The 27789-nt window shown below is 38.7% G+C and overlaps 1 protein-coding gene across 8 annotated transcripts in view; it reads right to left on the bottom strand.

Annotated features, from left to right (window-relative positions):
• The window catches only part of SMAD9 (SMAD family member 9), an 80925-nt gene that overhangs the window by 39996 nt on the left and 13140 nt on the right, over positions 1 to 27789 (bottom strand). Inside the window, exon 3 of one of the 8 annotated variants that reach the window (XM_078070439.1) lies at positions 27500 to 27642. The exons of the other annotated variants lie outside the window; for them this stretch is intronic. The gene's annotated coding sequence lies outside the window, so the exon portion shown is untranslated. The remainder of the gene's footprint in view (positions 1 to 27499; positions 27643 to 27789) is intronic. 8 annotated transcript variants of the gene reach the window in all.

Below are 27789 nucleotides of genomic sequence, written 5' to 3'. Positions count from 1 at the left end.
CCATTCAATGGGAAAGCACAATCTTGCAAACAAATGGTGCTGGGAAAACTGAATATCCACATGCAAAAGAATGAAGTTGAACCTTTATCTCAGACCATATACAAAAATCAACACGAAATGGATCAATGACTTAAATATAAGATTTAAAACTATAAACAACTTTTAGAAGAAAACATAGGTCAAAAACTTCATGACACTGGATTTGGCAACAATTTCTTGAACATGACACCAAAGGCACAGGCAACAAAAGAAAAAAATAGACTGCACTTCATGAAAATTTTAAAAAATTGTGCATCAAAATAAAAAGGCAACCCACAAAATGGGAGAAAATATTTGGAAATCATATGTCTGATAAGGGATTAATATACAGAATAAAGAGTTTTTAAAACTCAATAACAAAAATCCAAACAAACATTAAAAAAACGGACAAAGGACTTGAACAGACATTTCTCCAAAGAAGATATGCCCAATAAACACATAAAAAGATGCTCGGGGCACATGGGTGGCTCAGTCAGTTAAGCGTCTGTCTTTGACTCAGGTCATGATCCTGGGATCGAGCCCCGCGTCAGGCTCCCTGCTTCTCCCTCTCCTTCTCCCTAGACCCCTCTCGTGCACTCTTTCTTTCAAGTAAATAAAATCTTAACAACAACAACAAAAAAGATGTTCAACATCATTAATCGTTGGGGAAATGGAAGCCATAATTACAATGAGATACCACCTCACACCCATTAGGATGGCTACTCTCAAAAAAAAAAAGGAAAAGATAAAATGTTGTCAAGAATGAAGAGAATTCAGAACCCTTGTGCACCTGCTGGTGGGAATGTAAAATGGTATAGACACTGTGGAAAACAGTATAGCAATGTCTCAAAAATTTTTAAATAGAATTACCATATGATCCAACAATTCCACTTCTGGGTATATACCCCCAAAAAATGGAAAGCAGAGATTTGAAGAGATACTTGTAAACCAATATTCACAACAGCATTTTCACAATAACCAAAAGATAGAAATAACCCGAATGTCCATCAATGGATGAATGGATACACAAATGTGATATTACATACAATGGAATATTATTCAGCCTTTAAAAGGAAAGAAATTCTAAGACATGCTACAATATGAATGAACCTTGAAGACATCATGCAAAGTGAAGTAAGATAGACACAAAAGGACAAATATTATATGATTCCATTTATTTGAGGCATCTAGAGTAGTCAAATTCATAGAGAAAGTAGAGTAATAGTTGCCAGAGGCTGTGGGGGGAGATGGTGGGGAGGGATGGCAAGTTATTTAAATGGGTATAGATTTTTAGTTTTACAAAATAAAAAGAGTTATATAGGTGAATAATGGTGATGGTTGCACGGTAATATGAACATTATGATGGTGTACAATGTTATGAATGTATTTAACACCACCAAACTGTTCACTTAAAAATGGCTAAGATGGTAAATTTTACGATACGTGTACTTTTACTACAATATGAATATTTTTTTAAAGACTAGAGTTAATGGAAATAATGAAAACAAAGCAGAGGCTATGGTGGGCTATGGTGGGCTTACCTACTGAGTATTACCATGGTAAGTTTTCACGTGCATTTCCTCACTGAGAATCACTGCAGCAGCTGTGTGTGGTTATTATAACCCCACTTTATATTTCAGAAAACTGAGGCACACTGAAATTAAGTAACTTCTCCAAGATCACACAACTAGTAAGTAGTGGTGCCCAAAGGAGATGGGAGGAAAGCAGCAATGGGTCTCCCCTGCCAAATGCTTAGACTGGGAGCAAGAGAGCACAGGAACCCAGAGCTGAGTCTGAACTCTACTGAAATGGAGGATGATGACAGAAGAGGCATGCATGATAGGAAGGCAGGATAAAAGCCCTCCAAGGACTCTTCAGTCTCCAGAATAATGTGACTCTAAAAGGACATGCAGTTCAAGTGAAGGATTGGCTTTCTGTTATAAAAGAACAAGCTCTGTATCTAAACCATAAACCAGAGCCAAACTTCATTTGTTAGCCAGCATTCACTCATTTGTGTATTTCAAGAAAAATACCTACCATCAATTCCTTTGTGCCAGGCAGTGCCTAATGGTAAAAAACAGACATGGTCCTTGTCCTCACAGAGCTTAGAGTCTTGTCTGAATATTAAACAAGCAAATATTAACAAGCCATAAAGTACAATGCAGGAAACACACATAGTGTTGGGAGAGAGCAAAGCATGGGCGAGAGCGCTTCTTGGACCCACTGGGGAAGACTTCACTGAGGAAACAATAATTAAACCGAGAGGAAGAGGAAGTGTCAGCCTCCCTAGAAGCTGTGGCGTGAGAATTCCAGGCAAAAGATCTAAAAGGATGGCACAGGCGTGGACAGAACTCAGTGCCCTTGGGAAACTGAAGGGAGGCCCGTGTAGCCAGGGAGGAGTGGGCAAGGAGGTGCACAGCTAGAGCTGAGGCAGGACCCGAGGGCTCGAGGCAGCTGTGCTGGACCTGGAAGCCAGTGTATGGAAAATGGGTTTTATTTTAAGTACAAAGGGGAGCCTTGAATGGATTTAAAAAACAAGTAAGTTTAGTGATCTAATGTATTCTTTTTTTTTTTTTTAAGATTTTATTTATTTTTTGACAGAAAGAGAGACAGCAAGAGAGGGAACACAAGCAGGGGGAGTGGGAGAGGGAGAAGCAGGCCTCCTGAGACGCGGGACCATGACCTGAGCCGAAGGCAGACGTTTAATGACTGAGCCACCCAGGCGCCCCTATCTAACGTAGTATTCTTAAATGATCACAATGGCAGTTCCTGTGGAGAACAAATGGGATGGGAGGGAAAGCAGGGAAACCAAATAGAAGACTTCGTAAAATTCTGGTGAGAGACCATGGGAGCTCTAATGGGGTCATAGCTGTGGAGGAAGATAGAATCACGACTGTGTTGCTTTGTTTTGTTTTAAAAACAGGGCTTCTAAAAAGTATCTTACAGATGAAGAATTAATCAGAAAAAAGGAGATACTCATGTTGCAAAAGACAGAGAGGAAGTGGGACCACGGATGGAAGAGAAGAGTAAGAGGACAGTGCAGGTCTGTCCATCTGGTCACGGGAAGAATGGGGGTATTCCCTCTGAAAGATTCTAATGTCCTGGTGAAGTCTGAGTAAGACTGGGAGGAGCAGGGGTGAGAGATTTGAGGAGCAAGGAAAAGGTGGGAAGTAGGGAGAGAGTGGGAAGGCAGGAGTGTGTTCTGAACTATGGGATAGAAAACAAAAGTCATGCTCCTATAGAGGCCAGTCAGCCAGCATGACTGACAACAAAGACTTCCTAGGGTCCTACTCCAAAGCACTTCAGGAAAAAAAACAGACCTACTCTTGGGAGATGAACACTGCTCATTGCCCAGTCTGAAACCTGGCTCCTCTAAGCACTGGGCTCTTTCCCCTTTATGATACAAGAGGTGACGAGAGCTGGATAAAGAAGCAGGACAGCCAAGCGTGTGCTTGGACATTTTATCTATAAGGGTCACAAAAATATCACTACAATAAACTCTCAAAATATAAGTTGGTCACATTGCTTCTGAAATAGGCAGTACCCTCAGGTGGGAAAAAAATAACACCTACAAATGTGTTTTTGTGTGTGATGCGCATGCTACTCATCAGCCCTTGGCAGTCAGGAAGACAGAAGAAATTCTAAGATAGTAATACACAGTACTTGTGTTCCTTACAGAAAGATGTGATTAACTTGGTTGTCTTTTGAACACTTTAATATAATAGCTTAGAGGAAGGGGCGGGAGATAAATACTTTCATTACTCATTAAACTGACATCAGTTGCTTTGGGGAAAGAACTACTGGTGGCTGGAAGAAGAGTGAAAGACATGTTACTTCTGTACTGTTTTGCATTTTATGTCAACTGCAAAATACCTCCAGAGTCAGAAAGATCCCAACAGAAAACAGAAGTGAACTATAGAAAAGCGGAAAGTATTTTGCCCATTGTTATTCCGAGCACTGATTTTTCATACTTGAATTTCATTCTGTATAAACTTTTTATTCTTTATTAATAAAGAAGTATTATGTGGTAAACAGTACCATATAATGAGTCTCTCTGAGGGACTCCCATATTTTGGTTCGGCTCCTGTTAAAATTTTAGGAAGACCGGATTTGCTGTTATCTATTCAGAAAGTGGTGTACTATCACTCTAAAATGTGGTTCCATGTTTCCTTCACTCCCAAAATCAGTCTTGCATTCTCAGGTAGACAGTAGGTGGCAACTATCTTCCAAACAGGGATGACCCAATCATCAGGAGCACTCACACTTGTCCTAAAACTTGGACCACAGAGCCAGAACTCAGCAGAGAGCCAAGATTATAAAAACGAAGTAAGCTTTTAACTCCGAGTAGGACCCAAACAGATTGCTAGAGCCTGTTCTTAATTTATACCCAATTCTAATGTGTTTTATTATTTGCATTAGAGTACTTTAATTAAAAATTCACTAGGCACAAATGTGTATCATCGCATTACTGATAGCGCAATTCTTTCTTCTCTCTATATTTGTAACTCTTAATGTGTTTGTAAAACATTCCACATTCTCAAGGAGAATAAGAATCAAGGCCAACTACTTCAGCATGAATGATTTATCAATTACAAATTGAAGATCCTTAGGAATCTATTTTTACTGAATTGTTTATATACTGGCGAATAACTGCTGCTCCTAAAAAAAAAAAAAATCAAACTTTATGTCCCTTAGCAACCTCAGAAAGAATAAACCAGGTCTTAAGCAATACAAGGCATCTTAAAGGTGTCCTTACTCCAAGCAATCCTGACCCATGAAAATCTGGGTTTACCACAAATATAAATTTGAGAAAGACTATTGGTCTGACAAAATGAATCATAATAAATATAAAAGTATTAGTCAATTTAGAAAAATCTGATTCCCATACAGCTTTTTCAGGAATAAATATCTTTCCATTTCACACATATTTACCAAGTTCTTTATGTTGCAGTTCCTAGAATTAACTGCTAAACCTCACAAAGTTTACTTCTAAACATACCTAATTTTTTAGTCAGAAACAATCTAGACTCTTTAGTAGAATTAAATGTGTATCATCGCATTACTGAATGTAATGTAACTCATTTTACCTTCCTACTTCTAAAATATAATTCTAATTTTAAAAACATATTTTGCCTTATCTAAGCATTTTTGTTGGGCACTGAAGAATACCTTTGTTAGCAAACTGTGGAACAAATCAGTAAAACTCTTTGCTCATCAAAACACCAAACCTTAAAACTTTAAGAATTTTATAACTGTTCCAGCTTTTTTGTAAGCAATATAGTATTATTTTACTGATGTAGTCAATAAGCCACTTTTTTTTTTAAAATGTTCCCAGCACATCCTTCAGAAAACAGATAAGCTGTACTGTTCTGATATTCTAAATATCAGATGATATCCATGTAGACTAGCTTAGCACAAATCTAGAAAAGGTATATTTCCCTTTTTTTAAAAAAACAGATGTTTTAAAATTGGTTTTGTAAGTAAGGAGGTATATTTCCACCTTCTCATTGCTGTAAAGTCACCTCAGGACAGCTTGGATGTTATTTTTTAACCCTGAGGAGTGTTTAGGAACAACAGAAATGAGCTTCCCTTCAACAAATACAAACTTCCATTCTCATATTCTCTCTCCCTCCCTTTCTTCTTCCTTCCCTGCCCCCCCCACCATCTCCCTTCCTTTCCTCCCTCTTTCTCTCAAAAAATGCAGTTCAGCCCAAATATGGGGGAATGTGATCACGTGGCACAGCAGGAATAGGACATCACAGCCAGACGACCGAAACATGTTTTTTCCTAAATTCTCCCTATGTTTCATTCAGAGCCTCTCATACGTCAACACACAAGTAATGCATATGAGGCATACTAAAAAAATTTTTTCTTATCAACTTTCATAAGTCCAGTCTGTAATTATTTTAAACACAACAAATGACCTTTCACTGTTCCTCTTTCCCATTTCCTCTGAGAAATACCAATCTACAGAAGAATGAATGACTTACCAAAACATTTTACTACCCTCCCTCGTGCTTAGATGCACTAAAAAAAGTAGGAATTATTTATTAAAAAAAAAAACTCTTAAAAATATCCTCTGCGAAGCCATCCTGAAGTAAGTTTCAAAGTTTTGAGATTTAGTCTCTACGGCGCACTGGGTGCTGTTGTGTGTATGCTAAAACTACACAGTAGCTTCCCAGATTAAAAATCTTCATTACCTAAGGAATTAAAAGAATTTAAGTCAGGATACAATGCCATTAAACTGCTTCAAAATATTTAGAGTCCTAAAAATGTAATGAAGGATACTTGTGGGGCTATTTTAGGCTTTACTAAATGGTTTATGGGAGGGCATTGTTTTATTTTATCTTTATTTTAAACATAGGTGGCAACAGAGTCATTTCATCACAGAGGGTCTAGAACTCTGGCCCAGCCCAGAAGCAATGTGTTTTCTTCACGGTACAGGTCTGGTGAGACCCACAGTTGAAACTGATACCCAGAGGACTGTTTCCCATTTCCTAGACCAGAGCTGGATGTACTCTAGAGCACGAACTTGAGCTGCTCCAACTTGTTACATTTTCTCCAGGTGGAATGCTCTGCAAATGCGGACATGGTGTAACTGAGGACAGGACACCAACTAGAGTCCTAGTATTTCTGCAAGGAAATTCATCTTCTCCTTCCACCCCACATCCCATGTGTTAACTGCTACTTTCCCACTGTGCAGGCAAGTGCTTCTTTAGATGTACAGTGTGGATTCTCACTGTGAGAAAAAATTCCAGAAACTAAACACAAAACAAAAAACTGAATCTGTGCCGGAGAAAAAGTAAGCTCATCGATTGTAATGAGCTCTGTATATTCTCAAGCCAGAAAAACAAACACCCAAAAGAATGACAGAGTGCAAGACCATGCTGTAAAAATTTCTGTCAATGATGATGACAATTTTGTTGAAATATATACAAAATGGCATTATTGGATGATGAAGCTTGATTGTACCAGTGACTTGAAAGATTAAGCTGTAGGGAAGTTGGAGCCACCTACATCAGATAAGCATAAGAAAAGTGCCTTATAGGGGCGCCTGGGGGGGCTCAGTCGTTAAGCGTCTGCCTTTGGCTCAGGTCATGATCCCAGGGTCCTGGGATCAAGCCCCGCATTGAGCCCTGCATCGAGCCCCACATTGAGCCCTGCATCGAGCCCCGCATCAAGCCCTGCATTGGGCCCCGCATCAGGCTCCCTGCTCAGCGGGAAGCCTGCTTCTCCCTCTCCCACTCCCCCTGCTTGTGTTCCCTCTCTCACTATGTTTCTCTCTGTCAAATAAATAAATAAAATCTTTAAAAAAAAGTGCTTATAAGGTTACAGTTGAGCACCCATAAACCAAGAGGATAGCCATGAATAAAGAAGTTAATCATTGTGCAGAGCAAAAATTCTTCCGGCGGAGGAGTAGGAGACCTGGATTTCGTCTCCTCTCAGGAATTCAGCTGGATAGGGATCAAACCATTCTGAACACCTACAAACTCAACAGGAGATCGAAGAAAAGAAGAGCAACAACTCTCTGAACAGAAAAGCGACCACTTTCTGGAAGGTAGGACGTGCGGAGAAGCGAATCCGAGGCGATATTCGGGAGGATAGACGGCGGGGGAGGGGCCTCCGTCGGCCGCTTCTGGCAAGTGATAGAGCCGCGGAGCACAAAGTCGGAACTTTTAGAAGTCTGCTCCGCTGAGGGACGTCACTCTGGTGGCGAAGTGGGGGGTGGAACCCTCGCGGGACAGTGTGGTCTCAGGACCCTCGGGGTCACAGAAAGACCGGGGGTCCCTGAGTGTGGCAGAGCTCCCAGGTATCGGAGCAGGGAAGCCGGCTGCAGACACGGAGCTGAGGAGCGGGCTCTCAGCTTGGGGTTGCCATAAACCGTGATCCGCGGCACAGTCGGGCCACTGCTCCTCCAGCAGGGACCCAACAAGCGGAGGATCCGGGGAGACTCACCTTCTTCCCAGGGGAGGAGAGGCACGGGAGCGCACCGCGGGGATCTGCTGGGTTTGGAGACTCCACACGGGGTCGGGTGCCAGAGATAGAAACGCGCGGTCACAGGCCGGGTGAGCACGGAGTGCGGCCGGAGACCGGGGACACGGGAGTGACTGACTGCTTTTCTCTGGGGGCTCACTGAGGAGCGGGACCCCGAGTTCTCGGCTCCTCCGGGGCGGAGATTGGGAGGCCGCCATTTTCACTCTCCGCCTCCAAAGCTGTACGGAAAGCTTGCAGGGAACAAAAGCTCCCAAGAGCAAACCCCAGCAGATTACTTAGTCTGAACCGGGCAAGGGTGGGGCAATTCTGCCTCAGGCAAAGACATTTGGGAACCACGGCAACAGGCCCCTCCCCCAGAAGATCAGCGAGAACAGCCAGCCAAGACCAAGTTTACCGATCAATGAGAACGGCAGAACCTCAGCACTAGGGGAATACAGCACACAGAATTCATGGCATTTTTACCATGATTCTTCAGTCTTTCAAAGTTAATTATTTTTTTTTAACTGTCTTTTCTTTTTTCTTTTTTTTTTTTGAATTTTTCTTTTTCCCTTTTTCAACCAACATCTTATCAATCCCTTTTTTAAAAAAACATTTTTATTTTTCATTTTTAGAGTCATATTCTATCCCTTCATAGTAGTTACCCGTATTTTTGGCATATATATATAAGTTGTTCTCTCTTTAAAATTTTGAGAGTTTCTTCTAACAGATCAAAATATACGCTAAATCTCTAGTGTATGGTTTTTTTCTACTCCCCTGCCTGATCACATTCTCTCCCTTTTTTCTTTTTTCTTTTTTTAAATCCTCTTCTTTCTTTTTTCAAACAACTTATCAATTCCTTTTATAAAATTTTTTATAATTTCCATCTTTACAGTCATATTCCATCCCTTCATCATATCAACCCTTATTTTTGTACATATATAAGTTTTTCTTTCTTTAAAATTTTGGGAGGCACTTTCTTTTAACAGACCAAAATACACCCAAAATCTAGTGTGTGGCACTGATCTATAAACCAGCCTGATCATATTTGATCACATTCTGTTTTTGTTTTGTTTTGTTTTGTTCTGTTTTTGTTTGTTTTTATCTTTATCTTTTTCTTTTTTCTTTTTTTCTTTCTTTTTCTTTTTTCTCTCTCTCCCTTTCTTTTCCCACTGCTTCATGTCTTTTCTGATTTGTTTAGAGTATATTTTCTGGGGACGTTGTTACCCTGCTAGCATTTTGTTCTCTCATTAATCTATTCTCCTCTGCACAAAATGACAAGACGGAAAAAATCACCTCAACAAAAAGAACAAGAGGTAGTACCGACTGCCAGGGACCTACTCAATACGGACATTAGTACGATGTCAGATCTAGAGTTCAGAATCATCACTTTAAAGATACTAGCTGGGCTTGAAAAAAGCATGGAAGTTATTAGAGAAACCCTTTCTGGAGAAGTAAAAGAACTAAAATCTAACCAAGTAGAAATCAAAAAGGCTATTAATGAGGTGCAATCAAACATGGGGGCGCTAACTGCTAGGATAAATGAGGCAGAAGAAAGAATCAGTGAGATAGAAGACCAAATGATGGAAAATAAAGAAGCTGAGAAAAAGAGAGATAAACAACTACTGGATCACGAGGGCAGAATTCGAGAGATAAACGATACCATAAGACGAATTAGAATAATTGGGATCCCAGAAAAAGAAGAAAGAGAGAGAGGGGCAGAAGGTATAATGGAGCAAATTATAGCAGAGAACTTCCCTAATTTGGGGAAGGAAACAGGCATCAAAATCCAGGAAGCACAGAAAACACCTCTCAAAATCAATAAAAATAGGTCAACACCCCGACGTCTAATAGTAAAACTTACGAGTCTCAGAGACAAAGAGAAAATCCTGAAAGCAGCTCGGGAGAAGAGATATGTAACCTACAATGGTAGAAACATTAGATTGGCAACAGACTTATCCACAGAGACCTGGCAGGCCAGAAAGGACTGGCAGGACATATTCAGAGCACTAAATGAGAAAAATATGCAGCCAAGAAGACTATATCCAGCTAGGCTGTCATTGAAAATTGAAGGAGAGATAAAAAGCTTCCAGGACAAACAAAAACTAAAGGAATTTGCAAACACGAAACCAGCCCTACAAGAAATCTTGAAAGGGGTCCTCTAAGCAAAGAGAGAGCCTAAAAGCAACATAGACCAGAAAGGAACACAAACAATATACAGTAACAGTCACTTTACAGGCAATACAACGGCACTAAATTCCTATCTTTCAATAGTTACCCTGAATGTAAATGCGCTAAATGCCCCAATCAAAAGACACAGGCTATCAGATTGGATTAAAAAACAAGACCCATCGATATGCTGTCTGCAAGAGACTCATTTTAGAACCAAAGACACCCCCAGATTTAAAGTGAGGGGGTGGAAAACGATTTACCATGCTAATGGACACCAAAAGAAAGCTGGGGTGGCAATCCTTATATCAGACGAATTAGATTTTAAACCAAAGACTGTAATAAGAGATGAGGAAGGACACTATATCCTACTTAAAGGGTCTATCCAACAAGAAGATCTAACAATTGTAAATATCTATGCCCCTAACATGGGAGCAGCCAATTATATAAGGCAATTAATAACAAAAGCAAAGAAACACATCGACAACAATACAATAATAGTGGGGGACTTTAACACCCCCCTCACTGAAATGGACAGATCGTCTAAGCAAAAGATCAACAAGGAAATAAAGACTTTAAATGACACACTGGAACAAATGGACTTCACAGACATATTCAGAACATTCCATCCCAAAGCAACGGAATACACATTCTTCTCTAGTGCCCATGGAACATTCTCCAGAATAGATCACATCCTAGGTCATAAATCAGGTCTCAACCGGTACCAAAAGATTGGGATCATTCCCTGCATATTTTCAGACCACAATGCTTTGAAACTAGAACTCAATCACAAGAGGAAAGTCAGAAAGAATTCGAATACATGGAGGCTAAAGAGCATCCTACTGAAGAATGAATGGGTCAACCAGGAAATTAAAGAAGAATTAAAAAAATTCATGGAAACCAATGAAAATGAAAACACAACTATTCAAAATCTTTGGGATAGAGCAAAGGCAGTCCTAAGAGGAAAGTATATAGCAATACAAGCCTTTCTCAAGAAACAAGAAAGGTCTCAAGTACACAACCTAACCGTACACCTAAAGGAGCTGGGGAAAGAACAGCAAATAAAGCCTAAACCCAGCAGGAGAAGAGAAATAATAAAGATGAGAGCAGAAATCAATGAACTAGAAACCAAAAGAACAGTAGAACAGATCAACGAAACTAGGAGCTGGTTCTTTGAAAGAATTAACAAGATTGATAAACCCCTGGCCAGACTTATCAAAAAGAAAAGAGAAATGACCCAAATCAACAAAATCATGAATGGAAGAGGAGAAATCACAACCAACACCAAAGAAATACAAACAATTATAAGAACATATTATGAGCAACTCTATGCCAGCAAATTAGATAACCTGAAAGAAATGGATGCATTCCTAGAGACGTATCAACTACCAAAACTGAACCAGGAAGAAATAGAAAACCTGAACAGACCTATAACCACTAAGGAAATAGAAGCAGTCATCAAAAATCTCCCAAAATACAAAAGCCCAGGGCCAGATGGCTTCCCAGGGGAATTCTACCAAACATTTCAAGAAGAATTAATACCTATTCTTCTGAAACTGTTCCAGAAAATAGAAATGGAAGGAAAACTTCCAAACTCGTTTTATGAGGCCACCATTACCTTGATCCCAAAACCAGACAAAGACCCCATCAAAAAGGAGAATTACAGACCAATATCCCTGATGAACATGGATGCAAAAATTCTCACCAAAATACTAGCCAATAGGATCCAACAGTACATTAAAAGGATTATTCATCATGACCAAGTGGGATTTATCCCTGGGCTGCAAGGTTGGTTCAACATCCGCAAATCAATCAACGTGATACAATACACTAACAAAAGAAAGCACAAGAATCATATGATCCTCTCAATAGATGCAGAAAAAGCATTTGACAAAGTACAGCATCCTTTCTTGATTAAAACTCTTCAGAGTGTAGGGATGGAGGGTATGTACCTCAATATCATAAAAGCCATCTATGAAAAACTCACAGCGAATATCATTCTCAATGGGGAAAAACTGAGACCTTTCCCCCTAAGGTCAGGAACGCGGCAGGGATGTCCACTATCACCACTGCTATTCAACATAGTATTGGAAGTCCTAGCCACAGCAATCAGACAACAAAAAGAAATCAAAGGCATCCAAATCAGCAAAGAAGAAGTCAAACTCTCACTCTTTGCAGATGATATGATACTTTATGTGGAAAATCCCAAAGACTCCACCCCAAAACTGCTAGAACTCATACAGGAATTCAGTCAAGTGGCAGGATATAAAATCAATGCACAGAAGTCAGTGGCATTCCTATACACCAACAACAAGTCAGAAGAAAGAGAAATTAAGGAGTCGATCCCATTTACAATTGCACCCAAAACCATAAGATACCTAGGAATAAATCTAACCAAAGAGGCAAAGGATCTGTACTCAGAAAACTATAAAATACTCATGAAAGAAATTGAAGAAGACACAAAGAAATGGAAAAACATTCCATGCTCATGGATTGGAAGAACAAATATTGTGAAGATGTCAATGCTACCTAGAGCAATCTACACATTCAAAGCAATCCCCATCAAAATACCATCCACTTTTTTCAAAGAAATGGAACAAATAATCCTAAAATTTGTATGGAACCAGAAAAGACCCCGCATAGCCAGAGGAATGTTGAAAAAGAAAAGCAAAGCTGGCGGCATCACAATTCCGGACTTCCAGCTCTACTACAAAGCTGTCATCATCAAGACAGTATGGTACTGGCACAAAAACAGGCACATAGATCAATGGAACAGAATAGAGAGCCCAGAAATGGACCCTCAACTCTATGGTCAACTAATCTTTGACAAAGCAGGAAAGAATGTCCAATGGAAAAAAGACAGTCTCTTCAACAAATGGTGTTGGGAAAATTGGACAGCCACATGCAGAAGAATGAAGCTGGACTATTTCCTTACACCACACACAAAAATAGACTCCAAATGGTTGAAAGACCTCAATGTGAGACAGGAGTCCATCAAAATCCTAAAGGAGAACACAGGCAGCAACCTCTTCGACCTCAGCCGCAGCAACTTCTTCCTAGAAACATCGCCAAAGGCAAGGGAAGCAAGGGCAAAAATGAACTATTGGGACTTCATCAAGATAAAAAGCTTTTGCAAAGCAAAGGAAACAGTCAACAAAACCAAAAGACAACTGACAGAATGGGAGAAGATATTTGCAAATGACATATCAGATAAAGGGCTAGTATCCAAAATCTATAAAGAACTCATCAAACTCAACACCAAAAGAACAAATAATCCAATCAAGAAATGGGCAGAAGACATGAACAGACATTTTCCCAAAGAAGACATCCAAATGGTCAACAGACACATGAAAAAGTGTTCAATATTGCTCGGCATCAGGGAAATCCAAATCAAAACCTCAGTGAGATACCACCTCACACCAGTCAGAATGGCTAAAGTTAACAAGTCAGGAAATGACAGATGTTGGCGGGGATGTGGAGAAAGGGGAACCCTCCTACACTGTTGGTGGGAATGCAAGCTGGTGCAGCCACCCTGGAAAACAGTGTGGAGGTTCCTCAAAAAGTTGAAAATAGAGCTACCATATGATCCAGCAATTGCACTACTGGGTATTTACCCCAAAGATACAAAAGTAGGGATCCGAAAGGGTACGTGCACCCCGATGTTTATAGCAGCAATGTCCACAATAGCCAAACTGTGGAAAGAGCCAAGATGTCCATCGACAGATGAATGGATAAAGAAGATGTGGTATATATATACAATGGAATATTATGCAGCCATCAAAAGGAATGAGATCTTGCCATTTGCAACGACGTGGATGGAACTGGAGGGTATTATGCTGAGCGAAATAAGTCAAACAGAGAAAGACATGTATCATATGACCTCACTGATATGAGGAATTCTTAATCTCAGGAAACAAACTGAGGGTTGCTGGAGTGGGGGGTGGGGTGGGAGGGATGGGGTGACTGGGTGATGGACACTGGGGAGGGTATGTGCTCTGGTAAGCGCTGTGAATTGTGCAAGACTGTTGAATCTCAGATCTGTACCTCTGAAACAAATAATGCAATATATGTTAAGAAAGAAAAAAAGAAGAAGAAGAATGTAGCAGGAGGGGAAGAATGAAGGGGGGGAAATCGGAGGGGGAGAAGAACCATGAGAGAGGATGGACTCTGAAAAACAAACTGAGGGTTCTAGAGGGGAGGGGGGTGGGAGGATGGGTTAGCCTGGTGATGGGTATTGAGGAGGGCACGTTCTGCATGGAGCACTGGGTGTTATGCACAAACAATGAATCATGGAACACTATATCTAAAACTAATGATGTAATGTATGGGGATTAACATAACAATAAAAAATTAAAAAAAAAATTCTTCCTATGTAGATTTAGCTACTGCATCCAGACTAACAAGTAGATTTTTACATGCTAACGAATCATGAAACACAGCAAAAGCCAGGAGGGTATGCACCAGCATACAGAAGCACTACCTTAACAAGCGTAAGGAAAATACCAGGAAAGACATTCTCCACCTTAAAATGATGGCAAGGCCTACAAACGAGCTAAATAAAGTTCTTACTAATGCAGTCTTAGATTTAAGGCTGGGACTATAAGGCCATATTTTGACAAGACTGAACCAAAACTTTTCATTGAACAACCTGTTTATATGCATTTAACCAATCCTTTGAGCTTTAAAATTGACATCATCAACTGTCCATAAAAATTTCAGTCTTTTTAGAATGAAATGTGTCCTACTACTCGGGACAACATTGCTATTTTCTCAGTATGCTTAATGTTGACTTAGCAGATAATTTCTCAGTAATGCTTAACTATAAAATAATCAAGCACAAGGCCACAACTGAGATAGATCAATAGTTGCACACTTGAGCAGCGAAGTGAAGAGAATAACAAGGAAGATGTACTTTTAAGCAAAGAAAATGTGAAGACATCTTTAGGCAAACTCTCAACAGAGTATAGGACAACTCAGTATTCTCCAGTCTTCTCGAAGTCCTGGCACTTTATTCAGCAAGAAGCTTTTAGTTGTAAAATTAGAACATATGTAAAAATAATTAAATATATAAATAATTAATATATCCTCATTTAGTTTACTAAGTTAACAGACTTCTTGCTGAAAACCTAATTTTGTCTGAAATGTCAAGGGTTGGTATAAAATCTCACAGCGGAATATTATATAGTAATAAAAACATATTAACTATACCTGCAAGGATTAATCTTAGAGACATAATGTCAAATGAGAAAGAAAGTATAGCCTAGAAGACTACACAGAGCATGGAATCATTTTTCTAAAGTTTAAAAACAAAATTAAATATCATGGAGATACATATGTATGTGAATAAATTATAGCTAAACTATCAGCAGTGAAAACGCAAAATTCAAGATAGTAAATACTTGAAGCAAAGGAGTAGCACAACAGGAAGATGTAGCATTAGTAATGTTGATTCTTATGTTATTATATTACCATATATTATCATAGTGTTCATAATTTTTATACATGCATCACATATTCTTTCGAAAGTATCAACTATTACATAATAAAATATTTAATTTAAAACAAAATCTCAGAGGACATGTATAACATGGTCCCTCTTGTTAATTAACAATGATATTTCTCAGCAGATCAAAATTTAAGAACCAAAGGCCAATCAAAGATTACGAAAAAAAAAAGATCCTAATCTACAATCAGAAGAGCCTCAGAGCAATGAACAAAAAGATTAAGAACAAGCATCTCTTAAGCATCCACTAAACACAAGTTATAAACTTACAAGCCACCCATAGAACACTGAGTGAGCATCTAAGAGTTAATTATTTGTTATGGATTATTAGCCCTTCCTGGCCCTCTGTCTTCATTCTCGCCTTTTGTACTTCCTGACCTCAATCTCCCCTCTTCAAAGTTCAGTCACATCCATAGTCTTCCTGATTCCCTACCTGAATGTGATCCCTACCATTGCTCATGATGCTCTATCCTTCCTGTATGTCCCTCACCCCCGTGTGACTTCACACTAATTCAGGTCCTAGCAGAGAACCCACCTCCTCTGAGTCTGTGATCCCTTTCACCTCCACAGGAAGTCTCCCTAGAAATCCTGAGCCAATCCATTAAAAGATGGCAGTGAGGGGCGCCTGGGTGGCTCAGTTGGTTAAATGTCAAACTCTTGATTTTGGCTCAGGTCATGATCTCAGGGTCCTGAGACTGAGCCCCGCCTGGGGTTCCGTGCTGAGCGTGCTGAGTGTGGGTCTTGCTTAAGATTCTCTCTCTCCTTCTCCCTCTGTCTCTCGTGGCCCCCACCCCTAGCTCACGCTGTCTCGTGCACTCTTGCGAGCTCTCTCTCAAAAATACATAAATAACTAAATAAAAAATAAAAAGATGGCAGTAATCTAAGCCCTTGCTGATACATTTACCACCCCAAGAACACTCCTTGGCTGTGATTTATGATCAGCTCATTTACATTACTCTCTCTTTCACATTCGTGGCAATGACGGCTGTCAGCGTTCTCTGCATGATCTGGTAGTGAGGGACTCCAAGCGGCCCAGCTGCCACCCACCCCATCTCCTGCAGTCAGTTCCAGCCAGCACTGTTGGCCTTAGGTCAGATTAACCAGCTAGATCCCTCTATCACTCCATCAACCTTAAGTCCTCAAATCTACATCGTCCTCGGTTTCCCAGGTCATCCTTTTTCTAATGAATCTCAATGCTCTACATCCATATAGACCAACTATTCCTCTACTATAAAGAATATTGTAATTATCTGGATATATATCCCCTACTAAGGTCCCCTAAGGGTCTAACACAGGTTTCTCAATCTCAGCACTACTGCATTTTCTCCCTTTGATTTTAACGATTTGTGTGTGGGGCTGTCTGGTCTGGCAGCATCCCTGGTCCGCTATATGCCAGCAGCACACCCCTCTGCAAGCTGTGGCAGCTAAAAATGTCTCCAGATATTGTCAGGTGTCCCCTCTGTGTCAAAAATCACCACTGGTGTAACATAAATCATAATTCTGCTCAAAAATCACAAAATCTTTAAAAATTTGGATTTAGATTATTGTTAAATGAAAATGAAATCGAATTCCAGAGAAAGATGTGTTTACTGTGGATTTAAATAATCAGAGGGAGGGAACTTACTCTGCTAATGGCTGCACATTAAGTTTTGAAATCTGGGCATAGAAAGTTTAGTGCTTTATTTATTTATTTATTTATTTTTTTAAGTTACCCAGGGCAGTTGTTTAGGATGAAGATAATAGAAGGATTTGGATCATGATTTCTGTACTTAGATATTAATCCACTTGAAAGAAAGAGCATTTTCCTGGGCAGCTTGAAACTCTGTGATTTAGTGTTATTTTGAACCACCTTGGCAAAAGCTAAAGGGCTCAGACATGAGTTTTTGTCACAGAAAGAAGAATCACAGTTCTACCCACATCAAAGAGTAATGCAGTTACAAAATAGATTTGAAGTGACTTGGTTTTAAATTGACAAATATAAAAAAGAGAAAACCGACCTCTCCCTCATTCTCTTGTTCCAATCCCACCCACCCTCTTACCAATCCTGTGGACTGCTTACTTTCTAAACATCTTTCAAAACCATCTTTTCCTCTCCATCCCTCCCAAACCTCTTCTACAAATCTCCAGGTTTCTAACACACATCTCTACTAACATTCTCATTTAAAAATGTACCAGAACGGGGGCATCTGGGTGACTCAGTCGTTAAGTGTCTGCCTTTGGCTCAGGTCATGATCCCAGGGTTCTGGGATCGAGCCCCGCATCGGGCTCCCTGCTCTGCGGGAAGCCTGCTTCTCCCTCTCCCACTTCCCCTGCTTGTGTTCCCTCTCTCACTGTGTCCTCTCTGTCAAATAAATAAATAAAATCTTAAAAAAAAAAAAAAAAAAAAAAATGTACCAGAACTCTCTGCAGCATGTTTGCAAATGCTAAGAATTTCCCATCTTTTCTTACCTTCCCTGTCCGGTCTAGCCTTTCCTTCTTTTCTTTCTCCCTTCCTTCCTTCCTTCCTTAATTGGGATAGAAAGGGAGTTTTCTCTCCTTGATTTAAAAAACAATTTGTGTTCACAAATAAAAAAAAACCTGAAAATGGAAAAAGAAAGCTCAAATAACCACTGTTCATCCACACAGAGATAATAATCATTGTTAACATTTTTGTGAATTTTTAAATCTTTTTTATAAATAAACATATTTTAAAAGAGCATTTGTTTATAGATATGTCTCATATTCTGCCTATTTCAATGAATGATATATTGTAAACATTTTCATATTATTAAATATTTTGGTTTTAAAGTTTTTTGGTAGTCAGAATAATATTCAACTTTTAATTTTATTTCTAAGTTGCATTTTTACTTCATTTGTAATACTTTTTTGTGCCATGGAATTTGGAAAAACAAAACAAAACACATTTAAAGCCCTCCCTGTACAGATTTTACAAGCTGGCTTTCTAGAGTTTCAGAGTAATTGCTGAAATAAAAACAAAACCAAAATCTAGATGCATTTTGCCTTTAGTCATATGTAAATTAGTTAAGTCAATTTACAGTTCTAATTATGTAAGTTTCACATCAAGCTACTATTCTATCAAAAATTAAAACATTATAGATAAGGTTAAAGTTCATCTGATCATCAACCACAATTCCCAAATCTTCATGTACTTCTTGATATGACTACTGTTACAAGTTTGAACTTATTTTTAGGTGTTTTACTCTGCATATTCATCCACAGATAGGTACTTACAAAAAAGTATAGCATGAGTTTGAATTTTTAAAAATACTTAATCATTCTGCAATTTGCTTGAGAGTATTTTCTATGTTAGTATTATATAAACCTACTTTTTAATTGCTGCATAGTATTCTATCTTATGACAAAGCCCTTTTCAGCTTAAGCCCAACCTGCCAATCAAATAAGTCCACTACAGTGCAATAAACCTAAAATATATTCATACCTGTTTTAAAACTGGCATCAACTTAAGGAATGTGGGATAACCTGAGAAGAAATTCTAAAATAAATTTGACTCTTAACTATAGAGAATAAATTGAGGGTTGCTGGAGAGGAGGAGCGTGGGGGATGGGCTAGATGGGGATGGGCATTAGGAGGGCACTTGTGATGAGTACTGGGTGTTGTATGTAAGTGATGAATTACTGAATTCTACTCCCGAAACCAATATTACACTATACGTTCATTAGAATTTAAATAAAAACTTAAATACACAGATAAATAAAACAACAACAATATATAATAAAACTTATCACACATTTTTGATGTTAACAGATGTATATAGTATGTCTGTATCTCTAATGCAATTGCTTCACAATTTTGGTTTTTAGATTACTTCCCATTTATCTTTATTTTAAATAATGTTACAATAAAAATTGTTTACCTGCCAAAAAAAAATGCAGAATTTGATAACCTGTTTTGGTAATCTAGAAGAATTTCTATTTTTTTAATTTCTATTTTTTTCCTATTTTTTATAATTTTTTTTTAAAAGGTTTTATTTATTTGACAGAGAGAAACACAGCTAGAGAGGGAACACAAGCAGGGGGGGTGGGAGAGGGGGGTGGGAGAGGGAGCAGGGAGCCCGATGCGGGGCTCGATCCCAGGACCCTGGGATCATGACCTGAGCCCAAGGCAGACCCTTAACGACTGAGCCACCCAGGCGCCCCTATTTTTTTAAATGTTAATGAAATAAAGCTAACATGTGATTGGTAAAAAAGGTATATTACATTTGCATTTTCAGCTATAATTGCTTAATTCATACAGAGCCTGACCTACAAAGACTTATTTATCCAAAGTTCATTAGTGGGAACATTTGGGGATGATGGAAATGTCCTATGTCTTAACAAAGGTGTGGGCTACACGGACATATACAACATAGTTAATTTTTGATCTACAGAGAAAGAAGCTGAAATTTTGAAGTGCCTTATATCTGTTAAAGAAATTGAATTCACAACTAAAAACTTACCCTGGAAGAGATCACCAAGCCTAAATGCCTTCACTGGCAAATTCTATAAAACGTTTAAAGAAGAAATAACAGAAAGACAAATTTTTCAGAGTGTTGAAGAGGAAGGAACCTTCCCAACTCATATAATAAGACCAGCATAATCCTGAAACAAAAATCTGATTAGGATATCATAGGAAAACACAAATATTACTCAGGAACATAGATGTAAATATCCTTAAGAAAATATAAGAAATCTCATCCAGCAGTATTAAAAAGTTTAATACCTCATGACCAAGTGGGATCTAACACAGGAAATGCAAGATTGGTATTACATTTGAAAATAAATCAACATGCTTCATCATATAATCAGAATAAAAGAAAAATGCCATATTATCGTCTTTTTTAAAAAATAAAATAATTTAGAATATAAAAAAAGTCTTAATTGATGGGATTCAGAGACTAGGAAGAGTCCAGATTTCTGGGGCACATGCATGATGGTATATCATTCATTAACAAATTCAGGAGGAATTGAAGTTGGGGGTCAGATAGATGCAATGAGGTCTATTTTGGATATACTAGATCTGAGCTGGTAAGGCGGGTAAAGGGTCAGTAAAAAAGCACTATATCAAAGTGGATTTCGGTAGGCAGTGAGGTACAGGATTTGGAGCTCAGAGGACAAGGCTGAACCAAAGGGATTTAGTTCCAAATTTATCAGCACTTAAGGGGGAAAGGAAATGATAGTATGGAAAAAGCAGAGTCAGGACAACATTTTATTAAATTATAATAATGGTCTTCTAAGTGGTCTTCTTGCTTCTACACTTGGTCCTCATAGTCTGATCTTAACACAACAGCCTGGTTGACCCTATTAAGACATAAGTCAATTTCATGATCCTTCTCTGCTCAAAACCCTCTGAAGGGTTTATTCACTCCAAATAAAAGCTGAAGTCCTTCCAATGGTCTACAAGACCCTGCAGCACTATACTTCTCAACCCTGGTGGCATGCTGGAATGACCCTTCCTTGAGCATCCACCCGTTACTTCCCTGACCTCTTTTCCTTCTACTTTCTCCTTTGCTCTCTCTACTCCTGGCACAACTGCCTCTTTCTTTGCCTTGAACATGCCATCCTTGCAACTACCCCAGGGCATTTCTGTTTCTACAATGCTCTTCCAACATGGGGCTCTCTCCCTCATCCATCTCCTTCAGAATTTTACTCCTGTAATCTCAGAGAAGCCTTCCCTGTTTCCCCCCTTTATTTTATTTTTAATTTTTTATTTACTTAATGTTTAATTCAGTATAATTAACATACAGTTTTATATTAGCTTCAGGTGTACAAAATAATGATTCAACTATTCTGTACATTACTGTGTTCATCAAGATAAATGTCCTCTTTCTCAGTTTCTCTTTTAATTCTAGCTAGTTAACATGCAGTGTTACATTAGTCCCCTCTATTTTTTTTTTTTTTAAGATTTTATTTATTTGAGACAGAGAATGAGAGAGAACAGGAGAGGGGAGAGGGTCAAAGGGAGAAGCAGACTCCCTGCTGAGCTGGGAGCCCGATGCAGGACTCCATCCTGGGACTCCGGGATCATGCCCTGAGCCGAAGGCAGTTTCTTAACCAAGCCACCCAGGCGCCCCTAGTCCCCTCTATTTTAAATTGAAGCTCTCTTTCATTTTCTCTCACCCTTTTCTGCTTTATTTTTCCCTGAGCAGACTTATGATTAACATACTACATATTTTACTTGTTTCTCCACATTTTGTTAAAGTGAAGTTCACATTACATAAAATCATTCATTTTAAAGTGAACTATTCAGTGGCATTTAGTACATTTACAATGTTGTGCAACTACCTCTAATTCCAAGTCATTCCCGCCACCCCAAAGTAAAAACCCATAGCTATTCAACAATTTCTCCTTATTTCCTGGTCCTGCCCCATCCTCAAGCCCCTGGCCCTGGTTATATTCTATTTGCATTCTATTTCTATGGATTTAACTTATTCTGCATATTGCATATAAATGGAAGCATACAATACCTGGCCTTTTGTATCTGGCTTCGTTCACTTGAAATGTTTTCAAAGTTCATCCACAAGGTAGTAAGTATCAGTATTTCATTCCTTTTTATGGCTAATATTTTTTCATTGAGTGTGTGTGTATACATACATATATAACAATTTGTTCATCAATCCAACCATTAATTAACCTATGAATTGTTTCTACTTTCAGGCTATTATAAATAGTGCTGCTGTGAACATCTGTGTACAGGTATTTATTTGAGCCCCTGTTCTCAATTCTTTGGGGTATAAACCTATGAGAATTGCTGGCTCATGTGGTAATTTTATGCTTAACATTTTGAGAGACTGCCAAGCCATCTTCCACAGCAGCTGAACCATTTACATTCCCAACAGAAATGCATGTATTCCAATTTCTCCACACCCTCACCAACACTGGTTATTTTCCATTTTTTGTTTGTTTATTACAGCCACCCTAGTAGGTGTGAAGTGGCATCTCATTGTGTTTTAATTTCGATTTCCCTAGTGATTAATGGTGTTGAGCATCTTCTCACATTCTTACTGGCCATTTGTATATCTTTTTTTTTTTTAATTTTATTTTATTATGTTACGTTAATCACCATATATTACATCATTAGTTTTTGATGTATATTTGTATATCTTCTTTGGAGAAATGTCGGCTCAAGTCCTTTACCTATTTTATTTTAATTAATTAATTAATTAATTTTTTAAGTGGGCTCCACAGCATAGCACGGAGCCCAACCAGGGCTTGAACTCACAACCCTGAGACCAAGAGTCAGATGCTTCATTGCTTAACCGACTAAGCCACCCAGGGCCTTCCCCTTTACCCGTTTTTAAATTGTGTTGTTTGTTTTCTTTATGTTGCATTATAAGAGGGTTTTTTTCAATATATTCTGGATATATAGATACTGAGATATGTGATTTGCAAATATTTCCCCCTTTCTGTATGTTGCCTGTTTGCTTTCATGATAATGCTCCTTGATGCGCAAAAGTTTTTAATTTTGATGATGTCAAATTTATTTACTTTTTCTTTTGTTACTTGTGCTTTTAGTATCATATTTAAGAATCCACTGCCAAATCCAAGGTCATGAAGATTTACCCCTCTGTTTTCTTCAAGGAGTTTTATGGTTTCAGCTCTCATATTTAGGTCATTAATCATTTTCAGTTAACTTTGGAAATAGTGTGAGGCAGGGGTCCAACTTCATTGTTTTGCATGTGGCTATCCAGTTGTCCCAGCACCATTTGTTGGAGACTATTCTTTCCCTACTGAATGGTTTTAACACCTTTGTCAAAAATCAATTGGCCACAAATGTTTGGGTTTATTTCTGGACTTTCAATTCTATTCCATTGATCTCTATGTCTATCCTTTGCCAATGTCACAGTTTTCATGACTGTACCTTTCTGGGATGTTTCGAACTGGGAAGTGTGAGCCTTCCACCTTTGTCCCCCCTTTTCAAGACTGCTTTGTATTTTACTTATTTTTATTATTTATTGTCTCTTTTTCCTCCCCACAACGTAGACTCTATTAGGATGTGAATTTTTTGCCCACCACTGTACCCCAGCACACAAAATAGAACCTAGCACATAGTAGGTGTTTAATCTTTGCTAAATGAATGAATGGGCTCTTGAGAAGACAGAGTCATTCACAGCTCCCAGAAAAGAATGGGAGTGGGAGGAGGAGAGGTGAGGAGAGGAAGAGATAACCATGGCTGAGCAATTCCTGTCAAAGAAGAGTTGAAAGGGCAGGAAGGAGGGGCCATTTAAGGCCTCAGGCTCCAGTGCCAATGGACCCTTTCAAAACCATATTGGCAGGAGGGCATGAGCAGCAGTATCTTTCTGGTGTGTGAGTCAGTCTTCAGCAATTCAAATGTACTAAAACTAAAAATCATGTAGTTACTCTCATGTTGAACATTTTATATTTTTCAAAAACAAACCATCAGATAAGATGAAACAGAATGAATAACAACGCATTGTTTTCTGTGAATGGAAGGGCAAATAGCTTTTGCATCTTATCTCAAGAGTCTCCACAGCTTTTAGTATATTTAAATAAGTATTCCTGATAAGTTAATGTAATTTTACAATCGTATCACACAACATTCCCTGAAATGCAAAAGTACCATACTGACCTTTAAAAAAAAATTCTGAACAAAATCTTAAATAAATACATCTATCACATTTAGTCAAATTAAATAACTGGGTAGTGACATCAGCAAGTCTGAACACTATTGTTACTAATGGGACCGAAGCCAGTGAAGAAAGAGCAGGGCTAGAGTACATGCAGGGCAGCTTACGATAAATGCATTGGCAAATTTTCTTTGGTGTTCATTACTTTTTTTTTTCAATTTGCAAAATTTTAAAAATGTAAATCATTAAGGAAGGATGAAGAGATCCTTCCTGTTGAATATATATTATATAAACTGCTACTGAATAATTGTTATTTTTCTTACATAATAGCAAATACTGCTGCCATGAGATTAAACAATATATGGCCACTCCACAAATAAAGCCATATGGTTCCATCTGTTTCTAGGTTCCATTACAGTACACCTACTGGTTAATAAAGAAACTGTTAACCACACGATGCAAACATGCCTCTTATTTAACTGGTTCACAATCAACAAAGTGTTATCAATATAATTTGGCAGAGTTTGACTTATTGCGGGATTTAGATATGCATCTCCTTATCCTCTTGGCGCTGATGATGATTTAACACAATATGTGAAATATATAAACTAGCACTAAAACTGCATAGCTCTGGGATTTGCCAGGTGCTAATTGCTCTACTCAAGCCTCAGGGAAAATGCACAATTGCCCCAGGCAGTCATCTTAGGTTTAATTATGGTCTGGGAGTTTTATTCCCTGGACAGCGGGGACAGCCTGGAAAGAGCTTTCCCTCAACTTGGTCTTCATTTTAGCGACTAAAAAAATGACCACAGGGCAGTTCACCACCTCCCCTGCAAAGTCCACTCCAGCAGGCAACACTGCTATCTATCCTTCAAATGTAGCTCAGGTCTCATAGGCCTCTGTGACTTCCCCAGATGGAATTCTCTTCTCAGTCAGTACCTCATACACATGACTATTTTCACTTTGGATCATATTTGTTTGTTCATATATCTCTCTTCTATTAAATGACAAAGTCTTTTTTTTTTTTTTTTGAAAGATTTTATTTATTTATTTGACAAAGAGAGACAGTGAGAGAGGGAACACAAGGAGGGGGAGTGGGAGAGGGAGAAACAGACTCCGCACTGAGCAGGGAGCTCGATGCGGGGCTGGATCCCAGGACCCTGGGATCATGGCCTGAGCCGAAGGCAGATGCTTAACGAATGAGCCACCCAGGTGCCCCTAAATGACAAAGTCTTTAAGAACCTGACTGTCTTGTTCATCTCTGTAGTTCCAACCCTTTGCATCAGATTGGCATTTAATAAATATTTATTACTAATTATCTTAAATGACTATGTCACCTAGTGCTGGTGCCTGGGAAATAGTAGATGTTTAATAAATTTTAACTGCCAGAAATTTTCTTCCTCTCCTCTACTCAAAATTTCGCTCCCCCCCTTCATTTTCATCACCATTCTGCTGTTAGAACTCAGCTCAGGCTCTAATCACCCTAGACCAGTGGTTCTCAATGAGGAATGACTTTGCTCCCTGCGAGTCTCTTGGCAACTTCTGGAGACATTTTTGGCTGCCACAAGTTGGCTGGAGGGAGTGGGTCCCACTGGCATCTAGGGCATAGAAGCCAGAGATGCTGCTGAACATCCTACAACTCAGAGAACAACGCCCACAACAAAGAATTAACCGGCCCCCAGTACGAGTAGGTGAGACACTTCTCCTAGATTTCCATTTCTTGAAATTGACTCCTGGTCATTCCCCTCTAATCCTGTTCTTTCTCTCCTCTAATCTATTCTTCCTAAAATCTCCTTTGAGATATAACTGACATAAAACATTATATTCATTGCAGATGCACAACATAATAATTCACTATTTGTATATATTACAAAATGATCACCACAATAAGTCAAGTTAACATCTGTCACCATTTTTTTCTTGTGATATAAACTTTTAAGATATACTCTCTTGGGGCGCCTGGGTGGCTCAGCTGGTTAAGCGTCTGCCTTTGGCTCAGGTCATGATCTCAGGGTCCTGGGATGGAGCCCCACATTGGGCTCCCTGCTCAGCGGAGAATCGGCTTCTCCCTCTCCCGCTGCCCCTCCTCCCTGCTCATGCTCTCTCTCTCGCTCATATACTCTTTCTCTAAAATAAATAAATAAAATCTTAAAAAAAAAAGATCTACTCTTTTAGCAACATTCAAATATACAATACAGTATTATTAACTATCTCACCATTCTATTCCATTCCATTCCATGGTTTATTTCATAACTGGAAATTGGTACCATTTGGTCCCCTTCACCCATTTTGCCCACCCCACATCCCCAGCCTCTGGCAACCACGTAAATATTCTGTATATCTGTTTTTGGTTGTGTTTTTTTTTAGATTCCACATATAAGTGAGACTAAAAATATTTATCATCCTTTTCCTGTTCAAAAGGTCTTACACTTTTTTTTCATGTCTTTAGTTTTTGGTTTAGTTGCTGCTGGATTTTCAACGCTATCAATACATCAATATGTCAAAAGTGGAACTGGAACCAAGTCTTAAAAATTCCTATTTTTAATGTAGATGCTTTACAACTGTCACGAACCCTTTTAAATGAGGAGGACACTGAGGGGGAAAAACAGACTCTAGGAGATGGCAGCTAACTTTTCTTCAGTGATCCAAATTTCTAAACCTACAAAGGCCAAATCTCCCTTCTAATTTCATTTGCAGTTTAAATGCTGTGTCACTGAAAGTTATACCACACACTGAACTGTTATCTCTTATGCTGGCTAGATATCCTCTAATCTAACCTTGATTTGTTCAAAATTAATGTGGTCTAAGACAGGGAGGCTTTAAAAGCAAAAAATTTTTAAAAATATGTGATTCCCTTTATTTATATGACCATATGTTATGAAATTCCACAGAATTAATTCTTAAATGTAAAAAATCACATACAGAAGTAGGTGGAAAATATATTTACAAGATTTTCTAGAAATTTGCCATTAAAAATAGCATTCCATGTAACTCATATAGCTGATAAGGGATTCACATCCTGACTATATAAAGAACTCCTATAACTCAACAACCAAAAAACAAACAATACAATTCAAAAGTGGACAAAGCACTGTGAGTAGACATTTCTCCAAAGAAGATATATAAACGGTCAACAATATGATTGCATGATAACATAACATCAATAGTCACTAGGGAAATGCAAATCCAAACCACAATGAGATTAGCACTTCACAATCATTAGGATGGCTATTATCAACAAAACAGAAACTTACAAGTGTTGGCAAGGATGTGGAAAAAGGACAATCTTGGTGCGTTCTTGGTGAGAATAAAAAATGGCTCAGCCAATGTGTCAAACAGTTTGGCAGCTCCTCAAAAATTAAATGTAGGATTACCAAATGACTCAGGAATTGCACTCCTAGATAGATACACACAAAAGAATTGAAAACAGGTACTCAGATACTTGTACACCAATATTCACAGTAGTATTATTCACAACAGCCAGAAGAAGAGAAACAACCTGGGGCACCTGGGTGGCTCAGTCGTTAAGCATCTGCCTTCGGCT

Source organism: Halichoerus grypus, chromosome 4, assembly GCF_964656455.1.
Source record: "Halichoerus grypus chromosome 4, mHalGry1.hap1.1, whole genome shotgun sequence".
Classification (NCBI taxonomy): domain Eukaryota; kingdom Metazoa; phylum Chordata; class Mammalia; order Carnivora; family Phocidae; genus Halichoerus; species Halichoerus grypus.
This window is presented reverse-complemented; position numbering and strand designations above follow the sequence as displayed.